Genomic DNA, 20,435 nt, shown 5'->3' with positions numbered 1-20,435 from the left:
CCATTTGCGGTTCACAGGGGTCTCCATCTGGGGTGAACTTATGTTTAACATTAATAATTGTTAAATGATATATCAATCAGATTAATAAAGCTTACAATATTTAGGGCATTTCACTTGCTAGAATCACTGGCATCTGTGCCTATTAAAAATGACAGATGATTAGGATATTCTAAAGTTTGGTGGGATCTGCTAGCTAACAAGGTAGAATTAAAATTTACATCTTGTTCCAGCATAATGAAGATAATTAAAAAGAGTGATAAAACCCTTTGATTAACCCTCATCTCCTCTTGCATAGCATTTTATTATGCAAATGAAACCTCCAACACTGTAAACTTAATACCAGTTAAGAATATGAATCTGTTCTCAGTTTCAAAGTACAGAGATATATGCGTATGTTTAAAATATTTGATGGAGGTTGGAGATGGGGTCCATTTTTGCAATAAAGTGGAACTCAGGAGTGCACGTGGCAAGGGGCAAAGTTCCATCTCCATTTGCTCCTGTCTCGAATTCCGCCCCCCTGGGCCACCCACACTATTTTCTCAATAGCATCTGTTTGGTTGTTTAATTACCTGTTCTGCTGTGCTTTTGAAGATGCCCAGATCCCTGCCAAACCAGAATGGCTATGTCACCCCATGAAGGGTTGGTTTACAGCCTTTCTTTTTATTTCCCGAATTAAAAGACCCATGACAGTGACTTTAGAAAGCAGAAAATTCTACCATATGATCCTGCAATCCCACTCCTGGGCATATATTTGGAGAAAGCCATAATTCAGAAAGATACATGCACTCCAATGTTCACTGAAGCACTATATACAATAGCCAAGACATGAAAGTAATATAAATGTCCATCGACAGATGAATGAATAAAATATATATATATGTTTTATATATAGTTAAGCCATTCAAAGGAGGGAGACAGGGACTTATATTTGATATCCTGTGATAAACCATAATGGAAAAAATATGTAAAAGAATATACATATGTGTGTGTGTATGTGTGTGTGTGTATATATATATATATATATATATATATATATATCATTTTACTGTACAGTAGAAATTAACACAGCATTGTAAATCAAATAAACTTCAATAAAATTTAAAAAATAATAAAATATTGCCACTTGCAGCATCATGGATTGATCTAGAGATTATCATACTAAGTGAATTAAGGCAAACAGAGAAAGACAAATACCATATGATATCGCTTATATGTGGAATCTAAAATACGACACAGATGAACTTATTTACAAAACAGAAACAGATCACAGACATAGAAACCAAACTTACATTTATCAAGGGGAAAGGCTGGTGGGGAGGGATAAATGAGGAGTTTGGGATTAGAATATCTGACTCTTTGCAACCTCATAGACTGTAGCCCACCAGCTTCCTCTGTCCATGGGATTTTCCAGGCAAGAATACTGGAGTGGGTCACCATTTCCTACTCCAGGATATCTTCCTGACCCAGGATTAAACCCCCACCTCCTGAATTGGCAGGTGGATTCTTTACCACTTCACCTTCTGGGAAGCCAGTAATGTATACACACTACTATTCTCTGGTGGCTCAGTGGTAAGGAATATGCCTGCCAATGCAGGGGACATGGGTTTGGTCCCTGAGTCAGCAAGATCCCCTGTAGTAGGAAATGGCAACCCACTCCAGTATTCTTGCCTGGAAAATCACATGGACACAGGAGCCTAGTGAGTTACAGCCCATGGGGTCGCAAAAGAGTTAGACATGACTTAGCAACTAAGCAAGAACAATATATATAAAATAGATAATCCATAAGGACTTACTACTGTATAGCACAGAGACCTCTACTCAATATTCTATAATAACCTATAATGGAAAAGAATCTGAAAGGAATGGATATATGTTAGGTACAGCGGAAGTGTTTTGCTGTACACGCAAAATATTGTGAATCAACTATACTCTAATATAACATATACATTCAGTTTTAAAAAGTGAGAAATCCCTTGTCTGGCGATATTTGAGGTTAGGGGAAAGAGAGATTAGGAAGCCCCGGGGAGAAAACTATTTTTTAAGGAGCTACTGTTTCACTGTGTAATCTCTCACCTCCCAAGGAAGCATTTCTCCCCCTCCAGTGGTGTCAAAGGGAAGCCTGGGATTGCAGAACCCTCCAAGAGGGGCTGGACTGGTTTAAGAAAGTCTACCTTGGTTAATTGAATCAATTAGTAGGAAAATAAGAATTTTTTTTTTTTCCATTTGCCAGATTTCTCTGTACCCTTTTGCACATTTTGTTCACTGTTCTGCATCTTCACTCTGGAAAGTAAAAGAGCCTTTATTTTTACATGATGAGAAGTCACCAACATTAGCAGGAGGAATCTGAGTTAGCTTTTAGGAGCCATTCTTCAAAGATCGTTGACACCCAGAGACACCTGCAGAGATGACGTGGTTGGCAGTGTGGACGCCTGGGATAGGGCGTGCAGCCTTGTGGATTTGGGAGAGGAGGAAGCTGAGAAGCTAAAGAGGAGAAACTAGCCCTGCAGGAAGGAATGCTGAGGCAGGAAGGGAACCAGTGGAGAGAAGTTTTAAAGGAAGCCGTAGAAGCAAAGCCCACACGAAAATGTAGCAGAGAGGCAGAGAGAGCTGGGCCATGAGCCCAGGAGTGTGGACAGCAGCAGAAGCTGGAAGAGGCAATGATGAAACTCTCCAGGGGAGAGGATGGCCCTGCGGACACCCTGATTTTGACGTCTAGCCTCCAGAATTAGAGAGAATACATTTCTGTAGTTTGAAGTTGCCCACGCAGTGGTCATTTATTATAGCAGCCACAGGAAACTAACATGGCCTCTGGAATTAGGAAGTAGATGAAGAGGGGACCAGGGCGAAGGGGAGGGTGCTCACATCTCCCAGAGCTCAGGTGCATTCCTGAGCTCAAGCAATGGATCTCGGGCCTTTCTGATGGTGGTCATGTTGCCTGCGTGTTCCCATCCTGAAAATGGGACTAACAGTAGGGGATGACAGAAGATGAGAAGGTTGGATGGCATCACTGACTCAATGCACATGAGTTTGAGCAAACTCTGAGAAATAGTGAAGGATGGGGAAGCCTGGGGTGTTGCAGTCCATGGGTCACAAAGAGTCGGACTCAGCTGAGCGACTGAACAAGAACAACAGCAGTACCTACCTCACAAGGTTGCTGGGTGGATTAAATGAGTGTAAAGGTCTCAAAATATTTGGCACAAAAGCTGCACTTTTTCAGTATTGGCTTTTGTTTTCTGCTATTCTTGCTCCTGTTATTTCTTATTTTTATTATTCTTATTTGCCAGAATTTACGTGTCTTGATTATCACAGAGCCGATTTGAATAATTTCATTTGCGAATGTATTTACGGAAAAAAAAAAGACTAGAAGTCCATTCTCTAAAATACTATAAACAGTTATTACTGGCTGATAAGTTTATCATAGAATTTTATTTGCTTCTGTAGGCTTCTATTTTCTAAAATTTCAGCAATGAACACATATGACTTTGCTAATAAGAACTTTTCTCTTTGGTTTTTATGAGTGCTCTGTATGAACTCTTTTTTTTTTTTTTTTGTCTAGAAATTTCTGATGTGTTATCTCAAATCAACAAAACACAAAAATAGTTGCTTGCCCAGGTCTGTTCCCCACATGTTTGAACTTTTTACCAAAGTTAAGAAACCTCAATCCAGGCAACTGCAGTGTCAGTGAGTTGACAGAGAACACGATATATGCTATTTTTGATGAAAGTCTCAGATTTGTAAGAATTTGAAATTAATCACTGGAGAAAGAAGATGGAGTGGCAGGGTGCAGAGAACAGATGTGGAAATCAGTTTTAAAGGTTTGCCAGTGGACCTGAATAAGATTCTGGGCTCCTCAACTATCCTATTTCCCCAGTTTGTGCTTGAAATCCTGCCCTTGAGGACTGGGTCCTCTGGTTCAGTGCTTTCTTCTCCAGGGAGATGATGTCTGGGAAGAGAAAACCGTGTTCACGATAGACTAGGGCTTATGAACCAGGAGATGACTCATGTTCGGGGCTGGCTAATTCTTTGTTCTGGGGGCTGCCCCTTGGCATTGCAGGCTTTGAGCAGCCTCCCTGGTCTCTACTCACTTGATGCCAATGGCACTTCTTCTCTCAGATACAACTCAAGGTGTCTCTAGACATGGCTACGTGTCCCCTGGTGAGCAGAGTGGTGGCAAAATCACCCCCTCCTCCAGCTGAGAACTGTTCCCCAAACCAATATCTAAGGCTTCTTCCTTTGAATTTTGTTTGTCTTTATTGGAGGATGATTGCTTTACGAAGTTGTGGTGTTCTCTGCTGTACATCAAGGTGGATCAATCACAATTACATGTATATACATATACATATATATATATATATACATATCTATATATCTATATATCTATATATCTATATATCTATATCTCCCCTCCCTCTTGAGTGCCCTTCTCCACCCATCCCACCCCTCTAGGTCATCACAGAGCAGCAGGCTGTTTCCTGTGTTATACAGCAGCTCCCCCTTAGGTACCTATTTTACACGAGATTGTGTATGTATGTTAAGGCTACTTTCTCAATTTTTCCTAGACTCATCCTGTGGATTCTGCTTAGGGAAAACCTGGGCTCAGACTCAGTTGCTACAGAGCATTTTTAAAAATATTTTTATTTATTTATTTTTAAATTTAAATTTATTCATTTATTTATTATTTATTTATTTTAATTAGAGGCTAATTACTTTAAAATATTGTATTGGTTTTGCCATACATGAATCCGCCACGGGTGTACACGTGTTCCCAATCCTGAACCCCCCTCCCACCTCCCTCCCCACTGTTTATAAAAAATATTTTTAAATGTAATTATTGTGTTGGGTCTCAGACGTGTCAAGCGAGATTTTTTTGCTTTAGTGTTCGGACTCTCTGGGTTTCCCAGGTGGCTCAGTGGATAAAGAATCCACCTGCAATTCAGGAGAGGCAGGAGACATGGGTTCAATTCCTGGGCCAGAAAGATCCCCTGGAGGAGGGCATGGCAACCCACTCCAGTATTCTTGCCTGGAGAATCCCATGGACAGAGGAGCCTGATGGGCTACAGTCCATAGTGTCAAAAAGAGTTGGATATGACTGAAGTGATTGGGCATGCATGCACACACAGACTCTCTAGTTGGGGTGCCTGGGCTCAGCAGTTGGGGCACATGAGTTCAGAAGCTCTGAAGCATGTGGGATCCTAGTTCCCTGACCAGGGATCGAGCCCACGTCCCTGGCACTTCAAGGAGGATTCTTAACCACTGGATCACCAGGCAAGTCCCCTGAATATTTTCTCTAAGAGAGACATCAGTTAGATGAAATCCTGTGTGTTGTGGATTCAGAATGCCCAGGTTGCTTCACAAGTCTTATCATTCATGAGCCATGGGGCCTTTAACAAGATGTTCAACTCCTCCAGTATACAGTTTCTTCACTATAAAATAGGGTTAATGACATCAACCTTTACAAACTTTTCTGTAACTAAGAGATAATATCTAGGCCACATGTCTGGCATATATCAGGGCTTCATAAATACCCAGTCCTTTCCCTGCCAATTGGTTAATATGTTTCAAAAAGAAAGAAATTAATTAATTATGCTATAAAATTGACCCTTCTTATAAAAAACTCACCAGCCATATTATATACACAATCAGACCCAGGTTTTCCAAATCTATGGTGCCCCCTCCCTACAACTTCCAGTAAAAATAAAACATGGAAACTAAGCTGATGCAAAATGATGATTTATGTTTGTTCTTTTTGTAGAGTAGGAGGGTCTAAACAGAAAGTCCTTATCACGGAGCCTCAGCTGCAGAAGGAATCCTTTAATCAGGACCATCCTCCTGGAAGAATAATAGAGATTTAGGGCCAGACTCAAGTTACTGAGCAAGGAGAAAAATACTGCCAGGGGCTACTCTGCTTCTTCTTGTTGGCTGCCAGTGGCTGTAAGCTGCTTCCACTGTCTTTTTTTGAAGTCTGGAGATATGTGAGTACAGCCTAATTAAGTAGTTGTGGGCTGAGAGAATTTATTTTGTCAAACTCATGGCAGAGAAGAAAATGTGTCAACAGTGGTGATGAAGAAAGCTCACCTCTTTAGCACCCACCGTCCCTCTGGCCATCCTGGGTTTTCCTTGTGGTGACACCCACTTAGCATCTATAGGAGGGATGGTCAATATGTCTGAGGGTATCTGTACTTCTGGTTTCCCTACCCTGTGGCAATAGAGAACTTAGGTCTAAAGTTAGAGTGAATTGGGTTTAAATCTGGGATCAGTTGGTTATCAGCTTGGCAACCTTGAGAAAGGGACAACTTCCTTGAGCCTCAGCTTTCCCAGCTGAACAGTGGGGAATATTGAGCTTAGCTAAATTAATTAAGTCAACATTTATAAAACACTTGCTATGTGCAAGGTGCTAATTTGGGTGCTAGGATGAAAAACAAAACAAGAGAAAACAAAACAAGCAATTATCACAGAGCTCATATTCAGTGATGCACACGTAATGTTGAACAGATGAGTCACATACGCACACATCAAAAGGCCTTATTGGTAATATTTGCCCTTTCTGTAGTCTAAACATTCCCCTTATGGCTGACTTCAAGCTACTAAGAACATTGCCAAATGAACAATTAGGAAGTGATGACCACACAAAGAGACGCGGGTTCAATCCCTGGGTTAGGAAGATCCTGTGGAGGAGAGCATGGCAACCCACTTCCATAGTCTTGCCTGGAGCATCCTCATGGACAGACGAGCCTGGTGGGCTACAGTCCATAGGGTAGCAAAGAATTGGACAAACTGAAGCACACACCCAACCACACATTACTAAGAGGCACCATGGGAAGACTATATTAGGAGCCATTATATCTTGGGTGTTGCATATGACTTGAGTTATGATAGAGTGGGATTTTTGAGTTCCAACTTTTCACCAATCAAACCATCAAAATAAACTGTTATAACAAAGGAATTTAGTAAAGCTGCATAATATGAAAACAACAAATAAAAATCAGTCAAACTTCACTATACCGATAATGAAGCACCAGAAGGAAAAATTAAGAGAGCAATTCCATCCACACGGGCATCAAAAAGAACAAAACACCCAAGAACAAATCTCACCAAAGATGTGAACGATGGGCCCACAGAAAACTGTGTCACCAAACAAAGCACTGAAGTCATGAATCAGTAGAAAAATATTCCATGGTCATGCACTGGAAGAATGGCATTTAAATGTTCATCTGAACAAAGCAGTGTACACATTCGATTCAAACCCTGCTGCTGCTAAGTCGCTTCAGTCGCGTCCGACTCTGTGCGACCCCATAGACGGCAGCCCACCAGGCTCCCCCGTCCCTAAGCAACTTCAAATAGCATTTTTCGCAGGAACAGAAAAATCTATCCCATCCTTTGTAGGGAACAACAAAGCACTCAGAGTAGCCAAGTGATCACAAGAAAGAAGAACACAGCTGGAGGCATCTGGATCCTTGATTTCAAACTACACCACAAAGCTACAGCAATCAAAAAAGTGTGATGTTGGCACAAAAATTGGCACATGGACCAGAGGAACAGAGTAAAGAGCAACAAACCCACAGGTGTGTGGTCAGTTAACTTACAACAAAGCTGTCAAGGACACACACTGCCGGGAAGGACAGTCCCCCTTTAATAAATGGTGCCAGGGAAACTAGACACCATACACCAAAGGACGGTACTGGACACTGCCTATACCACACACAAAACTGACTAAAATCCACAATGGTCCACATCAAGCCTTTCCTCTGCTGGCTTCTCTGAAAATGGTCCTGCTCTGCAATAATCTGCACACAGGAAACTGCTCACTTTTTCCTTACCTTTTACTCCTGCGTAGATGCCTCCCACTAGGTCCTGAAGATACTGAGCTCCTGTCTGCATGTATGCTGCCCACCTTTGTCCAGAAGCTGAAGCTCCAGTCTGTCCTGAGGAAACTGACCTGTCAATGTCGACATGTCCTGGCATTGTCCGGAAGCCGAAGCCCTGGCAGATCCTGAGGAGGTCAAGCTCCTGACCACTGCATGAGGAGCCAAGTTCAAGTGCAGAATTAAGTCCTCCAGCTGAACATTGCAGGAACTGCAAAAATCAGAGGTTGGCTTGGTGATCCCTGTTGGCCACTTGGGAAGTGCAAGCCCCAGTTCAGTGCTGAGAAGCGCAAGCCTCAGTTCAAGTTCAGTTGAGTTGAGTTCAGTGGAGGCCATGCTCCCAGCTGGCAGGCATGCTGAATCCACTCAGTTAATTCAAACTGAAATGGAGCCCCAGGTTCAAGACAAGCCACACACTAAGGATGGCCTGTAGCATCTTCAGTATTTAGACATGGGCTTTCCCTTGTAGCTCAGCTGGTAAAGAATCCACCTGCAATGTGGGAGACTTGGGTCTGACCCCTGGGTTGGAAGATCCCCTGGAGAAGGGAAAGGCTACCCACTCCAGTATTCTGGCCTGGAGAATTCCATGGACTGTATAGAGTCGTACACGACTCAGCGACTTTCACTTTTGAAGAACCAGATCCAGTTCTCACAAAAGCGTGATTCTAATCACCCTTGGAGGAGTCCATGTGTACTTCAGAGGCACTGAGATTGTGTCAGGAGTTACTCTGTCTTCGGTTTGGGGGATGACCTTTTCCTCCAGGTGGCACCTCCCAAAGCAGGTCCTGAGAAACCAGGCTCTTATCAGCGTGGACAGACCCCCTTGTGGTCCTGAAGCCAAAACCCTGGCAAGTCCTAAGGAGACTGAGGTCAGGTCAGCATGGATGCTGACCTGCTGTGTCCCAAAGCAGAGCCCTGGCAGTACCTGTGTCTGCTGCTGCTGTTCAGTCGCTCAATTGTGTCTGACTCTTTGCAAGCCCATGGACTGTAGCCCCCAGGATCCTCTGTCCATGGGATTTCCCAGGCAAGAATACTGGAGTGGCAACCTGTTTTCAAACAAACAATAAAGACAAAAATTGTAATACATTGTCATTGTGTTTTGAGTACTTTTCTCACATTTTTATGCATATGTTTTTATTTGTATATATTTAAGCAAATATTTGTTTTCCTTCCTCTCTGAATCCCTTGTCATAAAACATAAAGACATATTAACTTTATATCACAGTGTCTGAGAGTTGTTAATTTTTTATGAGAGCATTAAAGTTTCAGCATGTCAAGGAGAAGAGTGAACATTATCTAAGGACTTTGCATCCTCTTTTGAAGAAAGGGTTAGTGCGTTTTCGGCTTTCTGCAGGATAGTTGTATTTTGTGAGGGGGAAGTATGAAGTATGATTTTGCTATTGACCTTATTTGGAGGTGAAGGGTGGGTTCAGGAGATGTGTCTGGGTATTAAATTTGTGAAAGGTCTTAAGAGCGAAGACTGAGATTTCCAGAAGAGAAAGGTCTGCTTCCAGAGCTCAACGTAGAAATGCTGCCTGAGTTCCAGCTTTCAGACTCCAGCTCTCAAGTGAATCCCCAACCTTGCCTGTAGATTTCCAACTGGTCCTCATTATGGTGCATGCATGCTAAGTCACTTCAGTCATGTCTGACTCTTTGTGATCCCAGGCATTGTGACCTGTTGCTCCCTAGGCTCCTCTGTCCATGGGATTTTCCAGGCAAGAATACTGGAGTGGGTTGCCATGCTCTCCTCCAGGGGATCTTCCCAGCCCAGGGATTGAACCCCTGTCTCTTATGTCTCCTGAATTGGCAGGCAGGATCTTTATTGCTAGTGCCATCTGGGAATCACCAACCCCCCCTCCCCACCATGATAAGTCAATTCCTTGAAATAAACTCTCTCTCTTTAGCTCCATTTGGTTTTGTTTCCCTGAAGAACTAATACAGATTTGGTATTTCCTGACACCAAGCAATGGAGTCAATGATCAGATTAAGAGAATATATGCAAGGAACAGGGATCTGGGGGGTTCTGAAGTTGATGCCCTCTGAGTGTTCTCATGCATCATGTGTGACAGGATCTGGGTAAAATTGTGGGTGTGCTGTGTCTCAACCCCAGGAGCTCAGCACTTTGGCCTCCACCCGAGGACTCCTAATCTAGACGGGTTCCAATGGGGCCACTGGGTCTGTTATTGTGCTTTCCAGCAGGAGGTGGGGACCTGGCATGAAATGGAGCAGAATGTCCACCCATTCCTCCCACTCCCCCCTCACGCTGGTATCACCTAACCTTGACCTCAATGGATGCTGTCGTAAAGGGTGTGTTCATACCGCACAGACACAGGGAGCAGCAAGGGGGTGGGAAGGGGCTTGTGGGCAGAGGTGGTGGATGAGAGAAGCTGGATGGGGACCAAGAAAGGAGGGAGGAAAGAGAGCTCAGTGAGATGGGAGAGCAAGGAAGGAGGGGCACTGAGTCCGTCCTTCCCTGTGATCTGACTTACCTGATCATCCACTCCAGCATCTGCAAGGCAGTTTTTACCATTTCAAGTTTCTAAGATGAGCGAGTGATCTCAGATATGTTAACTGGTTTGTGCATGGCTACAGGGGTGCAGTGGTAAAGAATTCACCTGCCAATGCAGGAGATGCAAGAGATGCAGGTTTGATCCCCTGAAGAAGGAAATGGCAACATGCTCCAGTATTCTTGTTTGGAGAACCCCATGGACAGAGGATCCTGGTGGGCTGCAGACCCCATGGGGTCACAACGAGTGGGGCATGCATACACCCCAAGATCAGGATGTATGGAAACAAGATTTGAACTTGTTTGGAACTCAAACAAGATTTGAACTCTCTAACTCCAGAATCCTTTCATCTTAGGGAAGAGGAGTAGAGACAGGCAGATGAGATATTGCAAAAACAAAGCTCTTTCTATGCACTTTTGGGCACTGGAGTTATTCTTTCAGTCAATATAGGTAAGTGTCCTAAGGTAGCAAAGGAAGAAAAAACTGACAACTTCCCCCCAGGCCTCTGCTGTGTAAGGATCTGTGTCAGGGTCTGAGGATACAGTGGAGGGAAAAGCAGACCCTGTCCTTGACCCCTGACTCCAATTACATGTATGTTATACTGCTTTACAGTGTCCCAGAGATCTCTGCTGCTGGTTTTTTTTTTTAATGAGTCAGTCTAGATAATTTTATTGAATTTGATTTTTCTATGATGTATTTTCACTACGACTAGCCTACAAATAAGCCCACTTGCTGTCTTCTTCCTCAAACATATTTTTCCGTTCTGACATCTCCATTTGTTTCTTTGGTCATGTTTTCCCTCTCTGTTGGAATGATTATTATTTCCTATGCATTGTCCACTTTTTTCACTAGACACTTCAACAGGTGGAGAATAAACTACTTTTATGCTAATTCTCACGTTTGGGTCATCTGTGAGTTCACTGACCATTTCCCCCATCCCCCTAGTTTCTGGGTCACATTGTCCTTTTAAAAAATATCTTGTAATTATGTCTAAGAGATATGGTATATAAAAGATGAGTAGATGTGGATTAGGTCCTGTCTAACCCTGGATGAAGGTTTGCCCCTTCCTCTCACCCAGAAGATTGGGGTGGAGGGGTGGTCATCCTCTTTCATCTCATCCCCGTGTTACAGGGTCAGGGTTGAGATGTAGCTTCAGGTCACTGTGGTTGTAAATGTTTTACTGGTGAGATGAAGACTCTCCCTTCAGCAGGGCTTGGGATCCAAGTCCAAGCAAAACTTCCTGGCTCTCTCTTTGCTTCACGAGCAAGGCTCCAGCTTCTGTGGACCCGTAGGGAGCACTCTCTCCTCCACTGTCCACCTGCCTGTTTTCAAGCTTCTGAAGCCATTTGCGTCCTCCAGCCTCCAGTGAGCCACACCTTAGACCCGTGGGACGCTCAGGTACTAGTAGCAGGTGGGCACGCCTCAGGTGACTGTGAGTCCTCCCAGCCTGTCCCCAGCCTCCTGTGAGCAGCTCTGCAGTTCAGACATCAATGGAAATGCTGGAGAGACAAGTCTCCGACAGTGAATCAAGAAGCAGTTGCTAAAATAGGGGAGAAACAGATGCTAAAAAGCCAGTGATTCCTCACTGCATCATGATGGTACCCCACGCATGTTAAAAAAAGTAACTTGGACTAATCTGGCTCAAGCTGATGTCTCCAGCTTCTTTTGCTTTTCTTTAGCTTCCATCTTACTTTCCAATCATGCTGAATCATATGCAATTCCCAAGACTTGTTTTTTTTTCTTTCCAAAAAGAAGCACTTTTAATATTTCTCTGCCATCACCCCATGGATGCCTCTTTATCCTTCAAAATTCCATTCCAAGAAGACCTCTTCAAGCACGCCATCCCTCGGTCTGATACAGAAGGCCAGCCTGTTTTATTCCTCTGTGCTCACCTTTCTCAGAGCCTTTCGTCACACTTTACTTTGATTGCTGTACAAGCCCATCTCCTACCCTAGACTTTGTGTTGCATGTGGGGCTTCCCCCCGGTGGTGTGAAGAACCCGCCTGCCAAAGCAGGAGATAGAAGAGACGTGGGTTCAATCCCTGGGCTGGAAAGATCCTTTGGAGGAGGACATGGCAACCCAATCCGGTGGAGAATTCCATGGACAGAGGAGCCTGGTGGGGTACAGTCCGTGGGGTCACAAGGAGTCGGACATAACTGAAGCAACTTAGCATGCACACATGCATGGTGGTGGTGGGTGGGGGAGTGCGGGAAGCCATGCCCCATTTCAACTAGTATCCTTAGAATCTAACAGAGCACCAGAAACATGCCAAGGACTATTGACAAGAAAAAAGCACCGAGGTTCCTCTCTTTAACAGCCTCATCTGAGTACCTGCTTCTTTCCCAGCGATCATGACCACATTTATCATCTCTCAAGAGGACCCGACCTCTCTCAGAGTCTATGCTACCATTACTGAGTACTTCCTGGCTGCAAGAACTTTCCAACGATTATTGCCTGCAATCCCCACCAGCCCTATGAAGTCAGTGCCACTGACATCTCTTCGTTCACAGATAAGGAGGCTGAGGATGTTCTGGTGTCTTGTGAGAAAGCTAAGATTCCATCCGCACATCTATGCTAAGCTCAATTCCAGATTCCACACTTCCACGAACAGACCCCAGTCTTCCCTGTCTGCCCCCCACCCGCCCCTCCTCTTCTCTCTCCTCCTTCTCTTTCTGCCTCTGACTCTAAACTCAATGATCGGTTGATCAGCGGAGCTCATCCGTCTGGCGGTCGACAGGCAGCGCCTCGCAGCTCTGGTTTTTCCTATTCCGCTTCTGTATCATTCAGCAGCTCCTGTTTCCCCTCTGAGGTCACCCTTAAAGGTCTATGTGTCATGTCTCTCATTTCTGCCTTGTCGAGGAAATCTTGCCAGTGCATCTATCAAAGTAATCATCACAAGCCTGATGTAAGAGTATGGTTCCTCTCACATTTTTCATTACTAGATAATTTATTAATATCCTTCCCGAGGAGCACTAGATTTATCTTGATAAAACTGCTATCAGCAGCGACACAGGCAATGCCACTGGGATGCGCCAGGAAGAGCCGTGCATTCACCTCCTTCACCCCTTAATGCCTCGGGAAGCCCAACCCGGAGCCAGCCCAGGGGGCTGCCAAGACCCAAAACATTTTATCATTTTGATAAAGTTGACCCGGGGCAGCCTCGGAGGGATTGCTACCTATCTCCCCTTTCTTTTCTGCTTGTGGCAAACACAGAATGGTCTCTGTATTGGAAAGGCAGGTAGCAAGGGGTGGATAAATTACCTTCAGAAACTTCACTATTTATCTCGTTTTCATTCGCGCATCCGTGGTGAACAACTTCACCTCTCAGCTCAAGTGGGCTTTCTGGGAGGGTCTGTGTCTGCAGTGAGGGGTGGATCTCTGCCTTATCGCTGCGGCAGCCGCGGGGTGTGGGTTCTTTAGGTCCAGGAGGTAAAGCAGCCCCTGCTTCCCCCTCTGCATGCTCCCTTCCAGTCCTCCTCCCTCCAGGAAGAGAGAAGAACTGGCAGAGACAGCCCCTCTGACTTGCCCTGCCAATCATTCACAAAAGTGAAAATGCAGGAAGCCTCCTGCATGCGGCAGCTGCCTTCAAAGGCTTCTGGCGGACATGGACGCAGGGGCGTATTCCAGAAGGGGAGCAGGGTCTCTGTTGTCCTGTATTTGCTGCAATTCAGAGCATCTCTTTTGTAAACTGGGTTGCATGGTTCATTTCTCTCAACATCAGCCCTCTCCAAAAAGTAAATAAATTAAAACATGCATACATGCTCCAAGAGGAAAATGGGGGTGTCAGAGAATCGTTTGGGTGCTTCGGGGTGCGAAAACAGATAACCCATGTGCATTATTGGTGGAAGAGCCAGTGGTTTGCAAATGGGAAGAAGTGTCTGCTCCCCATTAGATACAAACCCTGTATCTAATAACTAATCTGTGTGTATGTGTCAAGGGCTTCCCAGGTAGCGCTAGTGGTAAAGAACCCACTTGCCAATGCAGGAGACATAAAAGACTTGGGTCTGATCTCTGGGTCGGGAAGATCCTCTGGAAGAAGGCATGGCAATCCACTCCAGTAGTCTTGCCTGGAGAAGCCCACATAGACAAAGGAGCCTGGTAGGCTACAGTCCATAGTGTCACAAACAGTCAGACACAACTGAAGTGACTTAGCACACACGTGCATGAAAATTGGTCAGTTGTGTCCAGCTCTTCATGATCCCATGGATTGAAACCCACTGGGTTCCTCTGTCCCTGGGGATTCTCCAGGCAAGAATACTGGAATCAGTTGCCATGCCCTCTTCCAGGGGATCTTCCTTACCCAGGGATAGAACCTGGGTCTCCTGCATTGCAGGCAGATTCTTTACCATCTGAGCCACCTGGAAATTGAGGAAGATATATTTATGATTAGGCATTCTGGCATCCTGTGTACAAATTGTCCCTGGTAACGTGTTACATTTTCAATTAAAAGTTGAAGCTCATCGTGTGACACTCACATGTGTCTCTATGAGTATGTCTGAGTCTCCTGATTTATGCTTTGTCATCTTTCCCCAAAGGAGCTTGGGCCACACCATCTGGTTCTGCCCCCTTTTCCCTCCATAAATAATAAAGTCTGTGTAGTGCAGGGGCCAAAACTGACAGTCCTCACCCCAACAAACCACTCACTGACTGGCAAAGCCAATTTCCTCACCAATTCTCCCCTTCTGAAGGAAGAAGGAGTCTGTTGTGATTTTCCAGATGCAGAAACTGAGTCCATGGGAGAAGTGACTTGTCCAAGTTCATGCATCTCATAGGGGCTGGAACAGAGTCAAACGCAGATTTGACTGCATCCATCAAACTTGTCCTCTCCTCTTCGCTGTGTTCACGCTCACAGAAATCATTTCTCCTGCCTCTTCCTGGGGTGATGGCTGAGAACTCCTGTCGGTTTTGCATCACCCCCTCCTGCCACCTGCTGTTGATCTGGGGGCTTCCCAGCACCGCTGTGTAGCTGGTGAGGCTGTGTCTATGAGCCCGGGGCTCCAGGTGTCTGCCGGGGAAAAGCTGCCTCTTCCAATTGCTAATTTCCATGCCAGGGATGGCTGTGGCCTCCTGGACAGATGGCCAATGGCTCCAGAGCTCTCAGAGTGCACATATGTCTGCAGTGACAGGGAGTTTCAGCTGTGACCAGGACTGGGACCGCCATCCAAATGCGAGGCCATTCGTCACCGTGGTCGATTCCATAAAATCAGCAGTGAGGGGGCGGACGGGGGAGGCCGTCTCAGCTCTGTGGCTTGGCCATCCTCGGAGAACCCAGTGCACACCTGGCTTGTATGGATTCCAAGCCCATGGAGAACTGTTTTTCTTGACTTAACAGCCACATCCAGTGACCTCGTGATGGCTTTAAATACAAGCCAGAACTCCTACTATCATTACTGCTCTAACAACTAAACTTGACCAAGAAAGGACCTCTCCCAGCTTGCTGTCTTTTTTTAAATCAAATTTATTTACTTATTTTAATTGGATGATAGTTATTTTACAATATTGTGATGGTTTTTTTTGCCATCCATCAATATGAATCGGCCATAGGCAAACATGTGTCCCCTCCATCCTGAATTTTTTTTTTTGATGTGGATGATTTTTTTAAAATGTCTTTATGGAATTTGCTTCAATATTGCTGCTGTTTTATTTACTTATTTATTTTGGGGACAGGAGGCATGTGGGATCTGAGTTCCCCGACCAGGGATCAAACTCACATCCCCTGCATTGAAAGGCAGAGTCTTAACCACTGGACTGTCAGGGAAGTTCCCCACTTGCTGTCTTAACCAAAGAGAGTTTGGGAAGAAAGAAGGAAGCCTTTATTCTGGGGCAACCCTCGCTTCCACTGATTGCTCTCCTTTCTTTCTTTAGGGTTTCACTTCATCTTCTAATCCTGGCTTCTCCGGGAACTGGAGGAAAAGTCCAGTGGAGCAATGGAAGATGCAAGGTATTCAAGCTCCGGCTCCTCTGTTTCTTAGCCGGGTGGCCTAGGGGATGCTGCTGGTCACGTTCGAGTTTTAACCTGCTTTCCGAATCTTGTGAGGATTAAAGTGGGTGTCACAAGGCAGGTGACACCTTGGGGCCTCTTACAGAGCAGGTGACCCTGCCCACATAATACTCTCTTCTGCAGTTACCCCTGCGACCAGAAGCAGAGGTTTTCATATCGTCTACAGCAGTGGTTCGAAAGCAGGGGTGATGTTGCCTGGACCAGCCCCACCTACAGAACAGTGTTTGGGGACATTTTCAGTTATGGTGAGTAAGGTGGAGGACCAGTCCTGTTAGTGGGTTGAAGCTTGGGAGAAGAGGAACCTTAAAGATATAAGGATCCAGGGACTTCCCTGGTGGTCCAGTGGTTAAGAAGCCACCTGCCAATGTGGGGGACACGGGTTCAACCCCTGTTCTGGGAAGACCCCACATGGTGGTGTGTAGTGTCAGATTTTTTTTGCCATATTTTGGGAATTTGCTTCCATTCTCAGGCTGTTCTATGCCAGCGCAATCTTGCTGAATGCTACCCACCCCTAATCCTGCTTCCATGAATGACTCCTTTGGTTGCCTGCAACCATACCTCATAGACCCAATTCTCTAGCAGCTCTGACATTCCTGGCTGGAAATGGTGGGTTTACAGCCAAGCATTCTTACCCAGACAGGTTCCAGGGTGATCTCTAGGAGGAAGAAGATTTATACTGATAATCTTCCCTCCAGTGTCACCTCTAGAATAACACAAGTACTGGAAAAAGTCTTTAAATCTACACTTTTACCAATCTATTTTTAAGGCATAGTGTCTTTAAACCACAGTGATTCACAGAATATTCAGGGGGAGTTTTAATGGATGGTGAGGGATTTAGGAGCTAGACCTTGAAATTATGCATCTATTACTCAGACATTAAAAGAGGGTGAATGTGAAGGTCATCTATGCATGTGCCTTTGAAACAGGAGAGGAATAGGAGCCCAACAGGAGAGTTAGGGGCATACACTCCAAACTTGAAAATAGAAAGTTTTTCTGTTTAGTCACTCAGTCATGTCCATCTCTTTGCACCCCATGGACTGCAGCCCGCCAGACTCCTCTGTCCATGGAATTCTCCAGCCAAGAATACTGGAGTGGGTAGCCAATCCCTTCTCCAGGGGATCTTCCCAAGCCAGGGATCGAACTCACATCTCCTTCATTGTAGGCGTATTCTTAAATAACTAAGCCAGTAAATGCTTCATGTCCATATGATGCTATGCTCTCAGGAGACACCGGATGTCAGAGAATATAAACTCTCACCCCAGGTGGCTGAGGAGGTAGAGCAGTGAGTCAGGAAGTCAATAACTCAACTCTTTTCTCAAGGTTATTTAGCAGATGGAAAAGTCTCCATAAAACTCCAATGGTCCCCTCTGGAATCCTCTGACCGAGCTGATTCTGACAATGAGTCTTAAGTTCCAGCAGGGACTGTAAAAGAGACCAATAATGATGACAGAAGAGGCTCAACAAGGTTAGCCAAAGATTGAACCCCACTAGGGAGGTGGAAGTCTTCTGCGAATGACATCTACTGAGACTTTACCGCCCATTGTAGGGATAAGAGAATGGTGGAGAGGGCCAGAGGGACCTAGGGAACCCCCATGTTGACAGTTAAGTTTCTAACTAAACTTCTGCACTGCCTTCCTTGGTAATCAGAGAATCTCACTGGGGGCTAGAACCGGACTGGGTCTTAGACAACTCCATTGGGAGGTACCAAAGTGAGATGGGTTCAGCTTGTCCTTGGTTCTGTCCCCCATGGGTACAGGCTGATCCCAATGGGCAAATGCGAGACCAGAGATGGCCAAACAAAAGGCTGCAGGCCCTGGCTTCAAAAACAGAGAGGGCCTGGTAAACCAAAAAAATGTTTTTTTACCATCAGACCCATTGACGTTGAACTCCAACCTTGATTCTCTGATGCCATATTTGCCTCTGTTCATTTCTGACAAACCTGGGCAGTAATGCATCCTTTAGAGGGTCTTTGGGCTTCCCAGCTGGTGCTAGTGGTAAAGAATCTGCCTGCCAGTGCAGGAGACGCAACAGATGAGGGTTTGATCCCTGGGTCGTGAGGATCCCCTAGAGTAGGAAATGACACCCTACTCTAGTATTCTAGCCGGGAAAATTCCATGGGCAGACGAGCCTGGCAGGCTACAGTCCATGGGGTCGCAAAGAGTTGGACATGACTGAGCACACACACACACACGCGTGCACACAGCTCTGCTAGAAAGGATTTAAGAGAGTGTGTGTGGAAGTGTGTGTGGTGGGGTGTCAAGGTTGTTTGTGACCCCACTTCCATGCAGTCTGGGAGCCAGAATTTGGAACAGAAAGTCTCAGTTTCCATCTTGCAAGGAAGAAGATAAAGGTTTATCTCACTTGTTCGAGTGCCCCAGAGCAGCGAGAACAAAGAACAGACTCACATCTCAATAGAGTATCTCAGGACAGGGAAAAAGTGTTATGAGCCGTCAGGCTTTCTGGTGAAGTGAGGTTTCCCTCTGAACGCTGACAGGTGAGTCTGCCTGGTGTGGTTGGGGAGAAAGGTCATTCCGTTCAGAAAGGACGATATATACAAACACACAAAGACAGGCTCAAAACTGCTCTTTGTGGTTGAAGCAGAGAATGTATAATAGGAGATGAGACTGGCAAAGAAACATGATGCCCAATGGGAATGGTGGAAGAAGGGGGCTGAGAAAGAGGCAACAAGACTGCTCAGGAAATCATCGTGAATATTTACTGCATTATTCTGCAGGAATTTGAAGGGGGCCCTGTGCATGCCAAGTCACTTCAGTCATGTCTGACTCTTTGCAGTCTCAAGGACGGTAGCCTGCCAGGCTCCTCTGTCCATAGTATTCTCCAGGCAAGAACTCTGGAGTGGGTTGCTATGCCCTTCTCCAAGCCACAAGGTGTGGCCCCCCGATTTTTTTTTCCAAATAAACAGACTTGGTAGGAGGAGGCAAGAATACTGGGGTGGGTTGCCCTTTTCTCCTCCAGGGGAATCTTCCTGACTCAGGGATCAAACCCATGTCTCTTATGTCTCCTGTATTGGAGGCCCGTTCTTTACCACCAGTGCCACTGGGAAGCCCAAAGGACCCCTGAGAACATTTATTTAGTTATGCAAGAATCAAGGGACTTCCATGCTGGTTCAACTTGTTAGGACTTCGCCTTCCAATGCAGGGGGTACGAGTTCCATCCCTGGTTGGAGAGCTAAGATCCCACATGCCTTGAGTCCAAAAAAATAAAAAAACATAAAACCAAACAATACCGTAGCAAATTCAAAAAAGACTTAAAAAAATGGTACATACCAAAACCAACTTTTAAAAAATAATAATTATGTCAGAGTCAGAGATAAGGACTCCTTTTAAACATAAACCTAAAACAGATGCATTGCTTCAGGACAGGGCTCCCTCAGGCACTCAGAAAAGAAAGGGGTGAAAATCTTGGGACATGTATTTTTGGCTAAGGGTATACCAAGCTGAATGGCTCAAGTTCTTATAGTACTGTTTAAAAGGCACAATTCACCATAAGTTCAAAGCATTTTCACATTCAAGATGACAGCTCAACAGTGCATTCTCAGAGATATTAACAAGAAGAGTTATGGGGAACACAGGGAAGGAGTTAAAATTTGAAGGAAAAAAGGATTGAGGATTATATGGACTTGAACTATGGAAAAGGTTGAGATGCATTCAAGAAAGCAATAAAGACTAGTGAACCAGAAACTCCCTGCTCACTTATGATAAAATATCTAGTTAATACCAAATAAAAGATTCAAATAGACTTGTTATGGTTCTTTAGAAAGACTCTCTAAAATAATGCTGATATCCCCCCGTCTTTTCAAAGCACTTTCACAAATAAAATGTTGCCTTTAGGAAGGAAGATTGGTTATGGGGAGTAAGCAGCTTAGTTCAAAGGGAAAAGATAGGAGAGAAACATAATTTCTGTACTTAGAATTGTTCTTAGACACTGTTTCAGGAACCCTTCCTTTAATATAAGGGCATTCTCAGTTCTTTGCAACCCCAAGGACTGTAGCCTGCCAGGCTCCTCTGTCCATGGAATTTTCCAGGCAAGAACACTGGAATGAG

The sequence above is a fragment of the Bos indicus genome, chromosome 25 (assembly GCF_029378745.1).
Source record: "Bos indicus isolate NIAB-ARS_2022 breed Sahiwal x Tharparkar chromosome 25, NIAB-ARS_B.indTharparkar_mat_pri_1.0, whole genome shotgun sequence".
Classification (NCBI taxonomy): Eukaryota; Metazoa; Chordata; class Mammalia; order Artiodactyla; family Bovidae; genus Bos; species Bos indicus.
Note: the sequence above shows the minus strand (reverse complement) of the source record.